Source organism: Bidens hawaiensis, unplaced genomic scaffold, assembly GCF_021521415.1.
Source record: "Bidens hawaiensis isolate Kalapana, Puna unplaced genomic scaffold, B.hawaiensis_p1.1 tig00023211_1, whole genome shotgun sequence".
Lineage (NCBI taxonomy): Eukaryota > Viridiplantae > Streptophyta > Magnoliopsida > Asterales > Asteraceae > Bidens > Bidens hawaiensis.
Genome location: NW_027493638.1, coordinates 131347 through 153490, shown reverse-complemented (window position 1 = coordinate 153490; position 22144 = coordinate 131347).

Genomic DNA, 22144 nt, shown 5'->3' with positions numbered 1-22144 from the left:
TCGACTTTATGTTGACAAACTATATATTTTCACGCATGACGCAGATAGCTATATTGAATGAAGCAAGAGATTAAAGAGTAGATTGGACTTTAGGTTGCATGATTAATAAAGACGGATTTTGTTCTTATTTATTTAAGTTGCATGTTTAATTATTTCGAGACAATGTTTGTGTTTTTGCGTACTTGAATTATATGAAATAAATAATTTAGATATTGACACGTGCATTTACTTTAGTGTCTTTTGAGCTATGATATAATTATGTCGCGCCCCGACATATTCCGCCGTAGGTTGGGGTGTGACAGTGTTGATATCGACGTTCAGCATAGCCATTGTGCTCGAGTGTATGTGGTGGAGATGTTAAAAGAGAAATACCACATGAGGCAAGATGTGATGCAAGTTTAAAATATTATCCACCGTTATCCAAGAATAATTGTTTAATTTTGCATTGAAAATAATTTTCAACTAGTCGTTGGAAGCTAATGAAATATTTAAAGAATCGGATATCTTTTTTAATTAGCGGGTATATCCAAGTATACTTAGTATAGTGGTCAACAAAAATAATATAATATTTGTAGCCATCATAAGATATAATAGGGGAGGACCAAACACTAGAAAATAAGAGTTGTAATGGTACATTTGAAGTAATATATATGAAATGGAAGCTTGTGGCTTTTATTAGCGCAACAAGAATTACAAGATTCATTAAAATGAGAAACAGACGAAATAATTGAAGATAGATGTTTCAACACTTGTGAATGTGGGTGTTCGAGACGGTGATGCCTCAAGGATGATTTATTTTGAACATGATAAGCATAAGGTGGTGATTTAGGTCGGTTTTTATAGATTCTGTGTCAAGCTTGTCCCCGAAGAAGTGGAAGGTGGGAGTGGCAATCCTTGATAACAAAATTAAGAGAAAAAAAATTAGATTAGTATATTGTTATCTAGGCATAAGCATGAGATGTATATTATATTACGAGAGATAGATGGAACACATAAAACGTTATACAAAACAAATGAAGTAGAGGCAAAATAAAGAGTTAATGAGCCCACATGAGTAATATTAAGCGACTAACCATCACCAATGACGAGTTCTTCGGTGCCATCATATGGATCATGAAGTGATAGGGTGTTTAGGTAATTAGTGATGTGTGGGAAACACCACTATCAAATAACCAAGGGTGATTCCCAACCGTGGTAGCATCCGTAGCGGTCATCATGTGTGCCTGTGGTGGATTGTTTCGGTTTCTTTTTGGTAAGGGTGGTAAACCGATTTGGGGATACATCCTTTCAAAAGGCATGACACGATGTAAGTGAGTGACCTTTTGTAAAACAAAACTGACATTTTCCCAAAAATTGGCGGCTGGTGGTGTTTGGGTTGGAGGTAGCTGGAGGTATTTGACTATTTGGGGAGTAGGAAAGAGTCCACTGGTTTGTGAAGTATGCTTGTTATGCCAAATTTTGTGTGTTTGGTTGAGTGTGAGCAACAAATGCAGTGGTGGGATTATGCTGGAAGCACGGGATGGTTTTTGAGCCAATGTCAACTCTTGGTTAATGAGTTACGCATGGAGCTCATGAAATGATATAGGAGTGTCTCTTGCATGAACCCCTTCTATGATATTTTTGTATAAGGACTGATCAAAACCATTCAAGATGGTGTCAGCGAGATCTTCCAAATCTGGAGTTTTGCCGAGAATTGAGAGTTCATTGGCAACGGTTTTAACCGATTGCATATACTCCGTAATAATTTGGTTCGGGCTTTTAGAAGATCGTTTAAGTGGATGTTGAAGTTGTTTTATATGCCCACGAGAGGTTGAGGCGTAGGTATCATAAAGAACTTTCCACGCCTCAAAAGAGGATTCGGCGTTAGTGATTAATGAAACGAGGGGGAGGGGAAAGGCTATCAACAAGTGCTCTGAAGAATAACGATCTTGACGGAACCAAGCGGTATAGTTGAAAAGATCGAGGTCATATAATAAGACTTTGATTTGCGTCTTTCGTCTTAGATAGTTCGTGGCAGTGAGTTTGAGGAATGATGGGAAGGAGACGAAGGTGAGAGATGAAGGTGTTTGAAGGGGTATTGTGCCGACGGTGGAAGAAGTGGGAGAGCTGGTTGTGGACATGGTGTTGCCATAAAAATATTAGCGCAAGAGGAAAAAAAAGTTTGATGGAATGTGGTTACTAGATTGATACCATATTCAAATGATATATGCAACCAAAAGTACATTCTTCTCATTGATATTACAAACAATATATACGCATTTAAAATCCTATATTACGGAATGAGATTATAACAAATAGGAATGATATCACAAAATGATTTTATCTATAAATAACAAACTCTAATATAAAACGAAGATATTGGGAAATTATTAACACGACACACTAAATGTGCTTTGTTCATACATTACTGGCTCATTTTATAGGGTTGAGTTATTCTACAAAGGTCAACAAAAATAAGAAGTGTAAGAATCAATAGTTGATTGACATGTGTTAAGTGGGAACCTAAGGTAAAAGGGTATAAAAGTAATATATTTTCTCTCTTCACATTCAAATCATATGTCAATTCTCACATCATTTTAAAATATCCATAACTTTTTTCATGCAACATTATTTTTTTTTAAAAATTTCACCATAATAGCAAGCGTTTTTTATCTTTAATATGAGTATCACTTTGTTATATAAAATTTTAAAAAAAAATTACGTCATTGTGTCTTTTCGTCGTTGTGTCTTTATGTTTGTTATTGTGTTTTTTTCGTCATTGTGTCTTTCAAATCATCATTGTGTTTTTTTTAAATGCTAATAATATGGTTGTGTAATAATATTACGTAAATATAATAATAAAATAACAACAAATTATCTAATGTATAAAACACAATGATGAATACATATTACACAATTACATGAAACGTAATACACAATGATGAATCATATAACACAATAACCAGAAACGTAAAACACAATGGTGAATACATATAACACAATGACCTGAAACGTAAAACACAATAGAAACTACATATTACACAATGACATGAACGCAATACACAATGACTAAAACATAATGATAAGTAGTAAGACAAATGATGAGCACAAAGACACAATGATAAACAAAAAAACACAATGATGTAATATTTGTTTTAATTGTTATCTTTAATATGAGTATCAATTGATAACACAATGACCAAAATCTATAACACAATACATAGAAAAACCCAATTAAAAATCATAATAAACAATCAATAACACAATATAAAAACTCACTAATTTTTTTTATTTTTATATAAAAATATGGTAGTCATATTAAAGACAAAAAAACGCTTGTTATTATGGTGAATTTTTTTTAAAAAAATACTGTTGCAGGAAAAAGTTATGGACGTTTTAAAATGGTGGAGAAATTGACATGTGCCTTGCATGTGGAAAAAGAAAGTAAACAAAAGTGGTTATTACCTTTTTGCCATTTTCATCAATTTATTTTCTTAAATTAATCTCCACCGTTCAAATTTAAAATTAATGGATTTCATTCTTACCTTTCTCATTTTTGTTGTCCTTTATATTTTAACTTTACCCATTTTATAATACACAACTAAAACACACTTTTCCTTAAGGTCAAAAAAGACACAAAGCGTTCATCAGCTTCATCTTGTTTACCAGGTCTAATATTTTTTCAAATTGAAACTAAAAATATTACTCTTATTACATGATATTTAACTAAATAATGAAATACATCTCTAAAAGTGTCCTCCATGCTTTAGTTTGATAGTGGTTTAATTCAGCTCACTAGCTTCTTATAGCTGGACCCTCTTGATTGTCTTCTTTGAAGCACATAAGTAAAAGAGAAGTGTAGAAAATTTTATTCGGCAGTGGCAAGTGACGGTGTGCGGCAGTCCAACAGGTGGTGTGAACGGCGCTATGAAGATTTGTAAAGTCGTAGAGAAGCACGTTTATTGGGTTAGACACTTTGAATTGTTTTCGACTTTTCTTTAAAACAAAGAGCTTGGCCCAACATTGAAAAGTCATTTTTTTTTAATTGGGCTCCATAGTTGTCGTTGTCCTGTACTCTCAATTCTTTAAAAATGTACACAACATTCTCATCCAACCCCTCATATTATATGAGGGATGTTTTTATAAGTTAAATAGTGATTCAGGTTGTTTTGAGTGAAAAATTTTTATATTTTAGAAAAAGTAGTGATTTTTCTGTATATTTGAAAAGTTACTATCTATCCTCTATAATTTTTTAATATATTTTGAAAGTGGTTGTGAGTGAAGGAAAGAGAAAAGATAATGATAAAAAGTATAAAAAATATTATTTAATTGAAATGAATAAAGAAAATAAAATGAGTTTTAGTGTAATTTTTAGTTTAAAGACAGAGGATGGGATTAAAATGCTCTAAAGTATTTAAACTCTTGAAAACACTATAATGTAAGGTGCTGTTTGTTTTTGCAGACATAAACTGTCTGCAAGCTGATTTCATCTGTTTTCATGTCTGCAACTGAAGATGTGGTCTGAAGATCTGCAAGCTGAAAATATAAGACTGTTTGTTTTTATAAGCTGATACTGTCTGCATAACTGTCAAACTTATCTCACAAGATAGAAGTCATTTATTCAAGTTACATCTAGTTTTTAGTCTTTGCTTGCCATGCCGATTTGGTTTTGGTGGGTGGTGGAAGGTGGTGGTGGTGGATGGTGGTAGTGGCGGCGGACGGTGGGTAGTGGCGGTGGATGGTGGTGGTGGATAATGGGTGGTGGTGATGGATGGTTTTGGTTGGTGGTGGACGGTGGTGGTGATGGATGGTGGTGGTGGTGGGTGATGGATGGTGGTGGTGGCGGTGATGGATGGTGGTGGTGGTGATGGATGGTGGTGGTGGTGATGGATGGTGGGTGGTGGACGGTGGTGGTGATGGATGGTGGTGGTGGTGGCGGACGGTGGTGGTGATGGATGGTGGGTGGTGGACGGTGGTGGTGGTGATGGATGGTGGTGGTGGTGGCGGTGATGGATGGTGGTGGTGGTGGGTGATGGATGGTGGTGGTGGCGGTGATGGATGGTGGTGGTGGTGGCGGACGGTGGTGGTGATGGATGGTGGGTGGTGGACGGTGGTGGTGATGGATGGTGGGTGGTGGACGGTGGTGGTGGCGGTGGATGGTGGTGGACGGTGGCGGCGGGGTACGGGGGTGGTGGTGGCGGCGTACGGTGGGTGGTGGTGTTGGCGGACGGTGGTAGGAGCAGTGGATGAGAGGGTGGCTGCAAAGGGAGAAGAGTAGGGTTTTTTTGTGAAGATGTTTTAAGCAAGATTTCCTTGCTTTTCTTTTAAGATGAAAGAAGATAACTTCAGATCTGTTTTAAGAAAAAAAACAAACAGTCTTCAAGGGTAATGTCTGCGCGCCTGCAGACATTAGCTCCCTTGAAGATGTTTGAAGAAAAAACAAACACCCCCTAAGTCTTTTTTCTTTTTTTTTTTGGTTTTTTTACTATTATATGTTATTTTAATTAATAATGGTAATTTGATTTGAATTGTGTACGACTGCTTTACTATATTTTATTTATATTTCACGATACAATTATTATATTATTATATAATATAAATAAGAAGTTTGGAAACGCATGATAGTGATTGGTCCATTTAACGGTCTGTGATTGGTCCAAAAAAGTTATTTTGTTTTTTGTTTTTTCATGTTTTGTTTTAGTTTTGATAATTTAAAGGTTATTCACGTCGACTAACCATCGCAACGCTCGGGGCTAACAACACTTTGGTTTTACCAACGGCTAGGTTTTACCGGCCTTTTAGTTTTAGCTCCAATGCCGTAACGAATGTAATCAAAAGAACAAATTTGAGTCAACTCAAAATGCCGAAACGTCCGGGACAGATAACGCTCAGGTTTTACCGACCGAATAAACTGAATAAACGTCGTTTTAAATGTTTTAATTTTTTACATGTTAATTTGATGAATTTTTTTAGTTTTAACGCTTAGGCTTTATTAACGTTGTTTATACAGTACTGTAGTTTTACCAACCAAATAAACTTTGTTTTAAATATTTTATTTTATATATATGTTAGTCTTTTTATATGTTAAATTGATGTTTATATTTTTTGCGTTTAATTATGGCACCGTTACAAACGTAACCGATACCAACCAACTGAACACGTCGACTTGCCACCGCAACACTCGGTTTTTAACGACATAATAAACATTGTTTTAAATATGTTAATAATATGTTACACGAGTGTAGCTACTATTTTTTGGGTTTGACGATTTTTTTAAGGTTTAGTTATGGTACCGTATAATAGACGTAGCCAATATCGACTAAATTCGCGTTGACTCAATGTTGCAACGCCCAGGTTTTACCGACCAAATTTTCGCGCAACGCATGTGGGAAAATCAGTGTTGTTTTATGGTTATCACATTTTTAATATGTTAAAAAATTTTATTATAACTTATACGAGCTCCGTTATTGTTTCCTGAGTTGAAAAATTAATTTTTCTAATTTAGTGTCAATATCTTTACGAATATAACTCATACCAACCGAACGAACCCACATTAGACCACCGCCGTAACGTGATGAATACATAGACGGATTCAACCAGCCTGGCGTAACGCGCCGGGTAAAAACTAGTTAGATGACAATTTTAAAGATTTTTTCCGTCATAAAAATCTATTATTTCTTGATGTAGAAATGCATGTTTAGAAAGATATTTTGACAAAGAACCCAAATCAACTATTAAGAATTTATCCCATTCGTTAAATTCTAATGAAAGTGCGTCGTTCAAAAGAATATTCTAATAATAATCGTAACTAGTTTTTTTACCCGACGCATTGCGTCGGGGCAGCTGGCAAATCATTAGCATTGAAATCTGGACGTCAGTCTAACCCAAGCGTCACTAAGGTGGGTCAACATGAATTTGATCAGTATTGGATACGTTTGTTACAGTATACACATCATTGGTAAAAAATTTTAGTGTTAAAACCCAAAAAAATTAATTCGTCAAATTAATATAAAAAAATAAAATATTTGAAACGATGTTTATTTGGTCGGCAAATCTCGACGGTTCCTAAGTGTTGTCGGTCCAGGCCATTGAGGCAATAACTCGACACAAATTTGGTCAGTTTTAATTACGTGCGTTACGGTACCGGAGCTAAAAAAACATATATATATATATTTACAAATTGAGTTAAATGTGTGTCTCATTGGTGATTGGACATTTTTCAGTCAATCGGAACTTCTCATAGCTGAGTTGAAACTAAGTATCGATTTGGTTCTTTTGCCAATGCAAAGGCATTATTCGTGTTGGCCCATTTGACTAAAAAATGTTAATGTTGGGACGATACATGGACTACCTCTTCAAAGATCTAGCTTAAAGTTCCTCATGGTTTATCTTGATCGTGAGATAATGAAGAGTTTAGCATTTGGAAAGGTGGACAATGGAGGTTGGAATGGAAGAAGAAACAACGTAGATGAAGAATGACTAGGTATAGTGATGTTGATGTTGACAAGGGCTCGTTAAAAACAAGAACTTGAATGTGTGTCGGACGTAATTGTTGTAACTCTTGTAAATGTGGTTGATGATGTATAACTAACCAATTGGTTGCATGTTTTGGATGATATATTTTATTTTAGGTTTTTGTTTCCTAATGTTTTGATATCTATACTATATTAAAATACATATAGGAAGAGCAAAATTGTCAATAACCAAGAACTCTTAAATTTAAGAGTTTTACTACTCTTAATGCACAATGTGCAACTTGGTAATGCAATCCCTTGAAAGCCGGCATATCCCGCGCATGTTTGGATCGTAATGCGTAATTCAAAATTAAAAAAAAAGCCCTAAACGTGAATCCAGTTTCAGTCACTTTCTTGCCTCATCTGCATCTCTTTCTCTCTCAAACTCATCTGATTCACTCTCTATTTGAGATAATCACAAGCAAGAAGCTTCAGTTCAGATCTCCTTTTCACTGTTACTCTCACTCAGACACTCTCTTTCTACGGTGAACCCTATAGATCGCACTTCATAGATACAACCAATATTTACACGACGCTTGATTCTGTTTGGTGAATTTGCAAATTGATGGATTTAATTGAACTGTTGCAGGTTTCATTGGATCACTGGAAAAGGCGGCAGATTGTTCTTCGAATTCAAACAACTCACTTTGTTCTTTTAGGTTTTTCATCGAACACCTGGTGTGCAAGTTAGAACAAGTGGGGGAAGATAGAATTCTACACACCTCTTGATTATCGGCATTTCACCTGTCACCCTACATTCAAGGTAAAGTTGGTTTTGTGGTATTGGGTCATTTGTGCGGTGCCTTGTTGTTGTTTTTTGTGGGCGTGTGTGTGTGTGTTTGATATATATATATTTTTTTTTTGCAGATTTGAGTTATTATTTTCCAGTAATGGAAACACCGAAAAGCTTGTGATGAAGTGCAGTAGATCATATAAGTAATATACTCTCACATGACAGGTGAGTGAATATGTTTTTTTTACGATTGTTGTATAAATTAATGTGCTTTTTCGGGTTTTTTTTTTTTTTTGGTAATTTGAACACCAAATATTTATATTTCATGTAGTACATAGATGAAGAATAGGAGAATACCGTTTGAAGATCAAAAAGGTATTGTGAATGGACTTATTTTTGTTGCAGCCTCATGTTTGGTATAAAAAGTCAATTCTTTGAATTTGACTATAAGATGGTTGACCAGTTTAAAATCTTTTCAACTTCAAGAATGGTCTCAATTTTTTGGGGTCAATATCTCCTCATTCCGTTCTATGTAGGGGTGTAAACGAGCCTCGACTCGTTTATCCTAACAGAGCTTGACTTGACCTTGTCTTGGCTCATTTTGTGCTCTACATCCAACGCTCAGGTCCTAAGAAATTTGTTTAAACTCGAGCTTGGTTCAGGTTTTTTGTTTATATATGTTATAATCTTTTATATATAACTATAAGGCAACATTTTAGTTATTCATTTTTGCATGAAACAATTTTTAAGATTTAACATCAATGATCGATCAATCGAAGTCTAATACGAAGTTTTTTTGTGGGATGGTATTGAAGCTACCTGAACCTGACGTGTAAAAAAAGTATTAGGTCAGTTAATATGGACCCATTAAAAACGTGTTTCATTTGGGTTTAAATATCTCAAAAGCAATCTTTTAAATTTGGTTATTTGGTTCGTGCTTGTAACATTAACGAAATTATCAGTCAAGCTGATTAAACCGAAACCAAAATTCAGTTACTGTTACAACCACAACCGAATTATCGGTAAGCGGATTAAACCAAAACGGAAAAAAACATATTCGGATTATTATATTTTTGTAAAGTTCACTGATTCTATTTAAACAGAACATATTTCAGCAGAATTGTGAGTGGGCTGATGCTTTATATGACTTTGAGAATGGCATTTGGTTAATGAAGATACTAAACAAATTTACCATATATTTTAATAAGCAAGTACTATTGTTTTCAGTATAGGGCGACTCGGGAGTTTCGTATGCATGAAACAGCTGACTGTGAGGTTCCATAATATAGGCGTCTATTACCGGTATAAGTAAATTTCAATTCTTTGGTTTGGGTCGAGTTGAAACCAGGTTCTCTCAAACCAGGTTTAAAGTATGTTTGTATGATGGTGGATTGCAGGTGGAAATAGATTCACTACACCGGTTGATGATGTTGGTGTTTCAAGCGAAGGCGGCCACTATGTGGACACCCTGGTGGAAATAGATTCACTATACCACTGTATTTGTGAACCCGGATTTAAATGAGACAAAAGTCCTGATGACAAGGTAAACCTATAATCAGTACTTTTTTGTAAATTTGGCTCACTCATTGGCACGTTTAAATTGAATCACAATTTTTATATATGAATAATACTCATTGGCTTGTTCAAATTGAATCAAAATTTTATTATATAAATAATTACCTAAATATTAATACCAATAAATTATAAAATATGCAGATTATTAATTATGTATGATAAAAATATTGTTTTATATTAACGTGTAGTGAAATAAACAGTTTTTATAAAATATAAATTAGTTGGCTTGAACTCTTTACGAGCAAGCTCTAGATCAACATTTTAGCTCATTAAAATAAATAAGCCGAGCTGGTCGGTTTGTAAAACACCAAAGTGTGCCTGGTTTCTAACAAGCCAAGGTGATCTCAGTTCGTTAAGATAAACAAGCAAAGCTGGTCGGTTTGTAAAACACCAAAGCGAACGAGATTTTTTTTGTTTCTGTTCGTTCATTAAGAAAATGAGCATTTACGTGTTCGTTTGTTAATTGTATAAACAAATGGGTCATGAATATTAATGAATGAATATTACTGTAAAAATACGTGATGCGTTTTGATTCAGAAAGCCAATGCACACGCATTAGGTATGCATTGCATTTGTTTTCCAAAAGCTACTGCAAATTATTTATTGATAATATTATAACTTGTTAACTTTTAACAAGATCTTAGATTTGCCTCAGATCTTCTTAAGTAATATCATAATTGCAGTTATTTTTTTTGCTCTATTTTTGTTGTTTTAGATGGAAAACGCTTTTCTATTGTATTTTGTTAGTTGTTACAAGGTGTGAGGGGGATCATTATCCGTGCAACTGCATAGACGTTTGGAATTAACATATCCGTTACCTATGTTAAAGCCGCCAGAGAATGTTCCGGCAATCATGTCGGCGACCTAAGGTTATAAATCTATGTTGAACAACCCAAAATCCAGTCGCATCTCCCGCTCTGGGGAACAAAGTTGTGAGAGGATGTTTGTGCTCGCAACGAATAAGGTGCAACCTGGAACCTTAGAACCCATTAATGGTAAGTGTTAAACTAATTCTAACTCGAAAAAGTGTGTCTGTGTGTGTGTTGCTTATGAGACTTTTAGGGCTTCTCAAGCAGAGTTTTCAAAGATCGGTAGTGAAACTGAAGAGAAACAGATGAGCTTTTCAAACTTCTTCTAATCAATAGTCCTATGCAGAGGTTGGGGCTGTGTTGGAGTATATTGACGACCTTTATGCTCACTAAAGGAAGCAGGAGGTAATATAAAAGTTACACTTATTATGATGATTTATGAGTTTATTTTAAATCTATAATATATATAAACGAACGCGGGTATGGGTTTGGATTGGATCTTCAGCTATGGGTAACCCTTACGTGCTTGATTCAAGTGTAAACCCTAATCCCATCTGCATCTTCTGCACGATACGAGCACATTGACTGCACCGTGCTACCATCACCATCTCTACTATTTCGTATGCATATCCATCTCAGCGATTCAAGCTAAGGTAAAAAACTCGCTGCGATATTTGTCAACTACATAACAATTTCATCAATTGGAATCACGAATCTGAAGAAACCGATGCTTCATAGTTACAGTTAATTTCATATTTTAATGGAATCATTAGCAAACCATCTCTTCAATCGTTTATAACAGATATCCATACTTTTGATTTTCACATTCATTCAATTCATAACAGGTATCCTACACTTTGATATTTTTGGTCTCTTCAACTTTCTTCCCATGTTTCCAATTTTTAGGGTTTTAACGTTAATTTTCATTAGGGTTCAAACACCTGTTTTTGTTAAACTTTTGTGATTTGTGCAGGTCTACTATACGCACGGGATGGATCAGAGCTTTGGAATATCTAGGGTTAGAGGACGAAAAGTGTTCGATGTAAGTGATAATTTTTTTATTCAATTCATTGTTTTTATGGTTTTGAGTATTGATTAGATCGATATTCGAACTTTCTGAATCTCAAATCTGTTTATGATGCCCATGATTTGAAGGTAGACTTTATCATAAAAAAAGGGGATGTTTTGTTAATATGAACAAATCATAATCTGTTCTGTCTGTTTGTGCATGTCATTTTAGCAGCTGTGGACCACTTTATTTTACTGCTAAAAAGGAACTTTCTCAAAAATGGGATTAACATGTCACATTGGAAAGAATCATAGAGAGGTATTATCCTTAATCTTATTATCACCCCATTTGATGTAGTGGTGTATAATTGTATATGATAATAACATGTAAAACCATTTTAGGTTGAAAAGAATGCACGAGAAATTAAAGAGTATCTTGAAGAGGTTTATTTGGGTTTCAAGAAGCGGGTTTTGGGTCATAGTAAAGGGGGAGTAGATGCAGCAGCTGCTTTATCAACGTATTGGCCCGATCTCAGAGATGAAGTTGCGGGCCTGGCTTTAGCCCAAAGCCCATATGGTGGTAGCCTGATTGCTCCAGATATTATGAGAGAAGGCCAGATTGGGGATTATTTTAGCATCCGAAAACTTAAGGAAATCTTTACATGGAAAGTGATAAAGGTACATTCTTTCTCCTTCAAATAGCAAGCATAACTGTTGGATCTTTGATTTGGTTTGAATTACTGTTTTTTAAATTGATTGAAAACTTTCTTGTAGATCATGGTGATTATCACATTTCTATACCGGGCTGCAAGTTATGTGCTCTGTTTCAGATAAGACAAAGAAGTGAATGCATGATCTTTATGTTTACTGCCTCCGACATAGGAAAAAGACGAAGCGATTGGTGTTGGGCTGTTTTTGAAGATGAGTTTCCCCATTTGTAAAAAATCAGTAGTCAATGCCTCATCCGTCTACTACTCATCCTCGGGTACTCGACGAGGACAAGCCACAGATCCTCATAGCATAGCCGAGCGTGTAAGACAATTTACCAGCATTATATGTATATATATTATGTATGAATTTAAGTATATTGCAAATGCATTATTGTTTGCGTATTGGCTTTACATGTTTCGTACGACTTTTAATCCAGTTTGTTTGATGTTGGATGTTGTTTAGCTAATTCTTCTTTTCTACAGACTGATAAAGCTACTATGCTTGATGAGATTCTGGATTATGTGAAGTTCTTACAGCTTCAGGTTAAGGTAAAAAAAATATCATTCAAGACCAATTTCATTAGTGGTTTCAATCATGATCCAACAGTTGGATATCTCTGAGTAACTTTTGGGAAATAGAAGATATAATGGCGATGCTTATAGACTCTACGTGTGCATTTTGCTTTAGTGTTGCATTTTTTTTTTAAAATATGTTTCTTCTCTTTTTAAGATTTTTCTACTTAATAGTTTATTATTTAATTGGTTGACGCAACAGGTTCTTAGCATGAGTAGGTTGAGCTGGTGCGGTGGCACACCTCGTATCTGATGTCCCGTTACAATCTGTTGAGGTAACACACTCTAAAACTTACTCTGAAAACATGGGTCATATCATACCCAAAATTAACGGTTAGAGTGGTCATATTTTTTGGCCCATAAGCCAACCCCAGAGCCACTCTTGGAGCTGTTTTATAGTATATTTAAAGTCTTGACTCAATTTAAAACGACGTGTATAACATCATAAGTTGTATCTTTTATCGTTAAGATTCGATGATCGTCATATTTTAGTAGCTTTAACTTTTAGTTTAATCGAGTATCCTATGATGCATATTATATATGTATTTGAACCCAATACCCAACTTTGAACCTTGAGTTCTTTATAAAAAGTAAATAGTAAATTTATGGCCCTCAATTGAATGGATAAAGTAAAAAAAATAAAATGTCATGATTTGAGTTTTGAAATGGAGTTCACATGGAAAGGTAAAACCTTTAACAAAACTGTAAAAGTTTTATTAGATAACTTGTACATTCAACCGTTTTTTGTTTGACATTACAATATCTTGACACTGTTATGCCACTTGTACAACGATTTTTCTGCACTACTGCCACGTTTTTAATGTGTCTGGTCACCATATACGTGGCTTCTAAAAAGGCTTCTTCGAACGTTTCCCCAACCCTACCACCACAAGAAAGAGTTGAGACACAGAGACGCACGTTGGCTATTTGCAATTTGTTTCATATAATCAATCTGATTATATTGTTTATTTTTGTGCTTTAATATTTTATTTTAAAATTTGAAATTGAATTCAAATTAAACGAAAACACTATTTTGTTTCTTGGGCTTGTAATGCAACCAACTAGGAGCCGAATGAAATCAAAGTTTCATGTTCGGTTTTGAATTAGAGACGTTCAAAATGATGAATCGACGTTGACTATAACCCCTAGCCTTTCAAGCTAACGATGCGGGTTTGATTCCCGCTACCCGCTCTATCTCCTTTTATATTTAGTCTATTATCTTACTATATTTATCTTAAATACTCTAACTCTAATTAATACGTCATTCATGATTGAATATACAATTCAAAAAATAACGCGCTTTAACAGTTACTTCCACCTTTTTGGAAAGGTATTCTTGATTTAATGTTCTTGAAAATTGGATTACGATATATAAGTTAGGCTTATAACAATAGGATTCATTGTATCCACCATCTAGAAAATAAGTGTTGATGCGAGTAATTGACCAAATATCGATAAGCATGTGTTAAAAGTTTAAAAATTAGGAGTTCTTGAAATGGATTTATTTGATTGGTTCATCAATAGTGTTTGGCTTGAATCCCTTTTTTGATTAGTGATCGATTTCTAGGTTTTGTGTGAGATTTTTTATATCTTATGGTAAACTTGCTGATGCATCTACCTATGAATATCAATATTTATGCGTATATTACTTTTACCTTGCAGAGAACGCATTAAAGTCAACTTGCTGTTAGAAGCCTGTTGGGTTTAAAAACACTGCCCAACTTGAAACCAACTGCTTAGCCGGCAAATGCACATAGGACAACAAATTCAAAAACTCAGCAACAGAAATTGCAAAATATATTTTGCATAACTAGGGAGCATATATTACGTGTGTATAAAGGCTCATGGTAGCATTAGACATAGGCAATAAAGTTAGGGACCATATTTTTTGTGCATGTGATTGTTAAGTGTCTCGGTATTGCACATCGATGGAAAGCAAAACTTTATGTCGTTGAAAAATGAACTGTATTTTTATGGGAATGAACTATTTAGTTAAAAGTTTTGTTTAAACATATCCCAACTTTGTTCATGCTTAAATGTTAATATTTATTTCAATTTTTACGGACGCGAGTTCACTCACAGGTAAATTAGGTGTTGATAGACTACCTTGCTACACAAGAAGTTAGTGCCCTTCAAGGAAGCATAAATGCGGTAATTATGTTGCGTAAATGCTTCTCTTTTGTTTTCTTTTTTCTTTTTCAATTAACACCACCCATTTATTTCATATATGTAATGCTTTACAGAGAAGGAATCACTTGAGAAGTAGGCAAAACATTAGAACGGAAAATCATGCCTATACTTTGAAGGCAAAACACTGGAATGGGAAATCATGCTATAACCAAAGCAGAAAATATGTGATGACTAGGCAATAGGTGTCAAATATTTTGTGTTACTAGGTGCCACATTTTATGTACATAGCTAATCATAACTAGCGGTAATAGAAGTAGCTGTCAATTGTGATTTTTGTAGCTAGGCTGCACATGTTTTTGTATATAGCCGATCAAAAAAAGTACCACAACCACTTGGAAAACCTTTTGCATATCTAAAATAGTAGGCTGAAACAAGCGTGCCCACTCTTATTTTTACATACAATAAATTAAGCTAATTTTTAATCAAGGTGTAGTTATTATGTGTTACTTCGGTTCGTGTACAAACCTACATATCCGAACACCTGTAAAACTCAAACCCGAGCACAGTTAATCAACTATACAAACATAAAACCCATGTTGTGAACAAACTAATATGTATGCATTAAATCTAAACAAAAACATCACACATGTTATAAAAACCACATGTTCATTTGAAATATGAACATGCTCGTGTTGGTATATAATACAAAACATCAAGTAGATAATTCATTCAGTGTATTATCCAAAAATGAACATAAAAGAAGATAATGAACAAACATAAACCGATCAACATAGGTCTAACTATATAAATTATGAATGAGTATAACAAACTTTCTTACAATAAATTAAATTAATGTTTAACAAACAAATATATACGCATTAAATCAAAACAAAACTCAATTGAAAAATAAAACAATTATTAGAAAAATATAACTGCAAAACGATTAAAAACAAAAATCTAAATAAACACACGTGACACGCAGGCTAAAAATATAAACGCAAATAAAACAAATACTTTATACATTCATGTATATCAAGCCGAAAATACATATCTTAAACAACAAAATCATGGGTCAAATAAATTGATAGACCTATTAAACCACATTTGATAGACAAATAAAAAATAAAACAAACAAACTATACTTTAACTCCAACTAATAAATATAACATAATTTATACATTAATGTAACATTTAATTTAAATACCAAAACACATCATACATGAAAAATATATATTTACAATAACTAAAAAAACTAAAAATAACCCGCGTAATACGCGGGCTAAAAGCTAGTAGTTTATAAATCGTTATCAAGTTTTGAAAATTTAAAGGCGTGATAAAATTGGTATGCTTCTGGATGGGTTGGATAACGAGTCGAATCGGCCTAGCAATTACTTTAATATGGGTCAAGTTTCTTGGATCGCAAACCCAAATTCAAGGTAAATCCAGTTTTCACTGATTTGGTTGTGTATTTTTTCTTAAATTCACAGAAGTAAAACCATTTTTGAAGATGTTCAGCAGATGGAGGTTAGTGGTATTTTATGTAAATGGACGTTACTATCATTTATGTACGACATATATGTAGCATGAATGACCTAAGTTGTGACCGGACAAATTATTAATTTTATCGAGTATTAATTTATAGAGTTTTTATTGTGCGTCACATAAATTTCAGGTTTCTAATAGCTTTGGAAGAGTTCTACACCAGACAAAATGCAAAAATGATGCAGCTTAATCGCTCAGTATGTTGGTTTTGACAATTTTACGCCAACATGAAATGATGTGTTTACATTTTTAACCACTTTCGTTCCACCACAATTTGTGTGAATTCAATCTTACGCACTTTGTTACTGCTTACATTTGTCAGTTAAAGAATAAGGAAGCTAATAAAGAGCAACCAAGCAAGAGTGCAATGGGGTCGAAGGGAACGCTTGTCGACATACAGTTCCATTTCAGTAGAAACATGTAATGTCAGGTTTGTTAATTTATTTGTTTTGTTTGGTTTATTAAATTGAATCGATCTTTATGACTTATATATTCTTATTCGTGTTTATGGCCTTTTACCTAAGTAAGTTTTGTAATGCTTATGGCATAGATAGACAACGTTGGAAAACTAACAAAAAAAACGAGTATCAAATTGTAAATTAGCATCGCCGCCGCATCACGCGGGCTTCTACTAGTAATTATATATGTATAATTTTTGTGTAACGCTCTTTGTCTACATAGGCCATGAGTACTCGGTTCCATAATGTTTAAATCCTTCTAAATGTGCAAGAATTCACATGAAATCAAGCTTTTTTCTAGAATAATTATCATTCACGCATAAATATGCTTAAAAATAAGTTAATAGCTATAACATGTGTTGGGTTCGTAGGCCTTGTTCGGGCCGATTTATTATTTGAAGTCCAAAGGACAGACGGGTGTAGGGTGGCCAGACCGAAGCCCGACCCGGTTTAGATTTCTTATTCAATAATTTACAAACCCTAGACTAGTCTCTATTTAAATAACGATATGTACTTGTAATCCATTGTCACTCAATAAAGAATACCTAGTTGTCACCTATGGACGTAGGTCAGTTTAGACCGAACCACGTTAAATCCTCGTGTTCGTTTATTGCTTTCGCGTGTGTGTTCAGTTCGTGTGTGCATTTAATCCTAACAAGTGGTATCAAGAGCTTAGGTTCGTTGCACACGAAGAACACGGGAACCAGCCGAGTCGCCGCTAAACCTTCCGTCGCCGTCACCCAACTGCGCTAGGGTTCCGCTGCCGCTACGGTTTTCAAATTGTCGTTAGGGCATACGTCGCCGCCGTTCGCCGCCACTAAACACAGCCCGACGATCGCGACTAGGGTTCAGTCAACCACCAGTAACCACCGTTTGACCGCCACTAGAAACTGTTTTAGATCTGATCGAAAAGGGCAACTTATTGGCCGAATTGCAGGTGCGTCAGTCGAATAAGAAGCTTGAATCGATAGAAGGAAGTAGAGTTTGAAAAGAAAGCGTCGCCCAAAGTTTTTGTTCGAGATTGAAGAATTAGTTTGCTGTTTGCGATGGACTAGAAAAGGGAATTTTGTTTATTCGTTTTTTTTTCCTTTCTGGAGTTCATTTGCAAATTGTCGTCAAATCAGAAGAAATCGTTTAAAGAAACGGATAACCAATGCCAACAGCGTTTGTCAGGTTTTATCGTTTCGGTTTAAAGTTTCAATTTCTGATTTTTTAGTTCGTTATTCCGCTGCGATTAAAAAAGGTTGATTGTTTAACAGAGTTCAGTAGAATAGCCGTTAAGTTAAGGCCCGTGCCATTGCTGTGTCTGTCTCTGTTTTTTTTATCCATATTTTCCTTTAGTCATTACCATGGCAGAAGACGGAAAGGTTTCGATACAGAAGTTTGATGGACAGAAATTTGGTTGGTGGAAGATGCAGATTGAGGCGCTACTTTGTCAGAAAGACTTGGATGTAGTGCTTGAGGATGAAAAACCAAAAAAGATGTCAGAAGCAGATTGGAAGAAGTTAGACAAAAAGGCTAGGGCTTGTATTACTTTGTCGTTGTCGGAAGATGTGGCGTTCAACATCATGAAAGAAACCACAGCCCGTGGTATGATGGAGGCACCATCCAACATGTATGAGAAGCCTTCGGCAGCAAATAAGGTCTATCTTATCCGAGAGCTAGCGACAACTAGAATGAAAGAGGGTGGGTCAGTTACAACGCATATTAATAATCTTAATTCGGTCATGTCCCACTTAGTGTCGGTAGACGTTAAGTTTGATGATGAAGTTCAAGGCCTCTTGTTATCCTTTTTGGCCGACAGTTGGTCTCAAACAGTGACTGCAGTTTGTAGTTCGTCTACAAAAATTACTTTCGATGGGATTCGGGATCTGATTCTGGGAGCAGATTCAAGACGCAGAGGTTCAGTCGAATCATTAGGTAATATGTTAGTCACAGAAAGCAGAGGTAGGAGAAAGGAACGAGGCAGTGGGAGCAGGAAGAGGAGTCAGTCTAAGACTCGTAAAGATATTGAATGCTGGGGTTGTAAAGAGAAAGGACACTTCAGGAATCATTGTCCGAATGGTAAGAAAGAGGTGAATGTTACAGAAGACGACACAGATGACGGGGTCAGTAGTGATGAGGCTTTGATTTGCAGTGTTGAGAGTAACGTTGATGCTTGGGTGATGGATTCTGGTGCATCGTTTCATGTCACTCACTGTAGTGAAACGATGAAGAATCTTAAGTTTGGGGATTTTGGAAAGGTTCGACTCGCGGACGATGATATTCTAGAGGTTACGGGTATGGGAGATGTTGATTTGATAACTTCAGCCGGTACTTCTTGAATTTTGAAAGACGTGAGGGTTATTCCAAGTTTGAAGAAACGTTTGATTTCAGTTGGGCAGTTGGATGACTAGGGGCACGATGTTAAGTTCGAGAATGAACAGTGGAAAGTAGTTAAAGGGAATCTCGTGGTTGCTGGTGGCAAGAAAATAGGTTCATTGTATATGGTCGGTATGTCACCGAAAGGAGTGGATCCAGTTTTGGTGAAAGACAAAATCCAGTTCACAGAATCTCGTGGGCAGAAGAAGGTTCGTTTTGCAAGTAACAAACCCAGAGCCAAAGTGAAGATTCAAGATGAACGAGCTAGGAAGGTTAAATCAGTTGTGGGACATCGTGACAGTGGGAGCGCAGGTCGTGTTTCAGTTACAGTTCCAGGTCGACAGTGGATTAAGAAAACTAGTATTCCAGCTGTAAAAGTCTCTCCAGTGAATTACTTGCTGAATATGGAGAGTGTTTGTTCTCGGGATATCTCAGGATCCGGTAGTTCGTTACAGTGGGAGCCGGTAGAGACAGAGAACGAGTCAGGGGCAGGTTTAGCCGTGACTGACGTGTTGGAGCTCCGGGGAGCTTCAACGGGCCTTCAGGTTCATTGATGAGAAGGCGGTGGCAACTAGAAGATGTTTAATGTTCGGAATACAGAAGTACGATCAGGGGTGCAGACGAGAGTACTCAAGGCCTCCGAGTGGGTGATTGTTTGGTTCGTAGGCCTTGTTCGGGCCGATTTATTATTTGAAGTCCAAAGGGCAGACGGGTGTAGGCCAGCGGTTTAGATTTCTTGTTCAATAATTTACAAACCCTAGACTAGTCTCTATTTAAACAACGATATGTACTTGTAATCCATTGTCACTCAATAAAGAATACCTAGTTGCCACCCGTGGACGTAGGTCAGTTTAGACCGAACCACGTTAAATCCTCGTGTTCGTTTATTGTTTTCGCGTGTGTGTTCAGTTCGTGTTTGCATTTAATCCTAACAACATGTTTTTATAATAGATTTTATTTGTTTCTTTTCTGATTAAAAAAAACAAGACACACACTAATTTACAAGGGCCGAAGTATAAAAGGTTCCTCGGTGGACCAATCTCCAAAGACTTGTTGAAAATACTTACGTAGTACTGGCCTTCTTTTTCAAAGGTTGTCCCACTTATAAAAGCCCGTGAGCGGATAAAAATTGATTTTTCATTTATGATTCGCCAGTCACCACTACTTATTTTTAGCTTCATCTTGTTTTTATCTTTATCTTGACAATAATTCATTTACCACTTGACACATGTTTAAATGTAGTCCATCTAAAAGTAACCATTAAAAAATAATTTATGAAACTAACTGAGAGAAAAATAATGTCCAAAAACTTATAGTAAGAAAAGATTAAAAATGTCATTAATCAAAATGTGTGAGGCAATGTGATATATATTGTTGATAACCATAGCAATATCTAGGGGTATTTAGGTCTAACCCTAAAAAACCCGAAGAACCGGCCCGGAAAAACCTAAATCCAGACCGACCCTAATTCCAAACTTATACATTCGGTCTTTAATACCTGGTCCAATCGGTCTCAGGTCGGGTTCGGGTCGGTCTGGTGAAGAGCAACTAAAACCCGAAGACAGATTGTAGTAACCAGAAAAACAGGATACGTTAGTCATAACCCTAAAAAAACGCATGCGACTTACTTGAACGTAAATAAAATTCCAATTCAACCTTCTACCGTACTGCTACAGTCAACCGGGCAAGTGATTATGAACGTAACTTGAGTCAGACATTTTATCAGTTGGTGTGCGCTTACGAAAAAATATTGTTGAAACATATAGTTTATTGAGTTGATTCCTTAATTAACAAGTTTAAACAACAATCACACCTTAATAACAAATTCATGCATATGTGATGATGAATTTTATCAATTTAAGTAAAAGGAATAAGAATTTTATAAATTCATTGTACCTGGAATAATGGTGAAGAACAACAAAAAGCGCACTGTATAAGTTGAAGATTTGATGTAGAATTGTGTAAGCAGATCATGTTTGTGTGTGAATTAGTTATCATCTGGAACACACAATTACATACGCACTTAGATTGGATGAAATTATTGCCTTTGAATTCACACCAAGATCGAAAAAAATGAGCTTGAATTGGAACTAAAATCGAGTTCGGTCATTAGCATAAGACCGGAAAACCGAATCGGTGAAAGACCGAAACCGACCCACCAGATAAGGTCCGGTCTTCGGTCACAATAATTTGTAACTATCTGTTATCGGGTCGGGTCGAGTCGGTCTTTATGCGGGTCAGGCCGGGTTTCCACCTTTGCACACCCTTAGCAATATCCATATTTATAGCGCTCCACTTTATTTATCAATTTGATATGTTCAGTAGATGTCTTGTTAAAAGTCTTGCTAGAAGAATTCAATGAGACAAAGCCATAACTAATAGAAAAAAAAAAGAAAAAAGAGTGCAACCTTTATAATACACAGCCTCGTTAACAAAAGACGGTGATTGTCGATATTCGATAAAAGTTACTCAAAAGTTTTGTATTCAATGATTTGCCGCTTGATCGTTTGATGTGCTTTAATGATTTGAGCATTTCCTGATCTCATAAGAAGATACAGAGATATCATCATATATTATAATGCTTGTAAACTTAATATTGTTCTTCTAACAAAATACATTGGATTCTTTCTTTTTTTTTGTCTAGATAATTACTAAGTCGATTATACCACGCTCACCCAACTATTTTTGTCTGTACTATCTATTTAACTTTATAAAATGCATTTATTGAGGCTTTGATAACACTCTTTCAAGT